General features: G+C 59.1%; 1 protein-coding gene across 2 annotated transcripts in view; it reads right to left on the reverse strand.

Annotated features, from left to right (window-relative positions):
- Nucleotides 1-668, reverse strand: part of OTX1 (orthodenticle homeobox 1) — a 21920-nt gene extending 21252 nt beyond the window's left edge. For both annotated transcript variants that reach the window (XM_011987306.1, XM_011987307.1), the window contains exons 1-2: nucleotides 593-668; nucleotides 174-242 (exon numbers count right to left, since the gene is read on the reverse strand). The gene's annotated coding sequence lies outside the window, so the exon portion shown is untranslated. The remainder of the gene's footprint in view (nucleotides 1-173; nucleotides 243-592) is intronic.

Genomic DNA, 668 nt, shown 5'->3' on the forward strand with positions numbered 1-668 from the left:
GGGCCGCGACAGCGCCCCGGGGTCCTCGGCTCACCAAGAGGGGAGCCAGGCCGCTCCCCCAGCCCCGCCCACCTGCTGGTGACCGGGGAAGTGGGGATCCATTTGAGGAGGGGGAGGTAAGGGTAACCAACGCGCTCCCGGAGTCCGGGATGGTCCCGCGGCTTTCTCCTTACCTGCCCTCAGCTGCCGGGGACGTTCACCATCTACCTGGATCTCTCACAGAGACCCGCCGGGCAGCCAACCTGCAAAACAGAGCGGCACAGGAATTACCCCGGCGGCTGGTCTAGGACCCCGGGTTTCTTTCTTTTCCCAACTTCCTTCCTCCCACCTCTATCTTTTTTTTTCAGTGGCTTTGTGCGTGTCCCTCTGGGTTTCACTTTATTGCACAGACACTTTGTTTGCTAAGCCCCACACGTTCTCAGGACATTGCCTCGCCCGGAATCGCGCCGAGGGGCCGCAAGGGGGGGAATTCGAGGGCAGAGTTGGGAGGTGGCTCGGCGTTACCGCGGCACTCCCGGTGCAACGTGGAGGCAGTGGGGACTGGGAAGTCCTGCAGAGTCACTTTGCAAACTAAATAAATCAAGCGATTTACCTTGTCGGAGTGGCTTGTCTTGCTCGGTTGTTTAGGTGATTGGAAATGTAGCCTGATGAAGATTGATCACCTTTCT

This window comes from Mandrillus leucophaeus, unplaced genomic scaffold, assembly GCF_000951045.1.
Source record: "Mandrillus leucophaeus isolate KB7577 unplaced genomic scaffold, Mleu.le_1.0 Scaffold307, whole genome shotgun sequence".
Lineage (NCBI taxonomy): Eukaryota > Metazoa > Chordata > Mammalia > Primates > Cercopithecidae > Mandrillus > Mandrillus leucophaeus.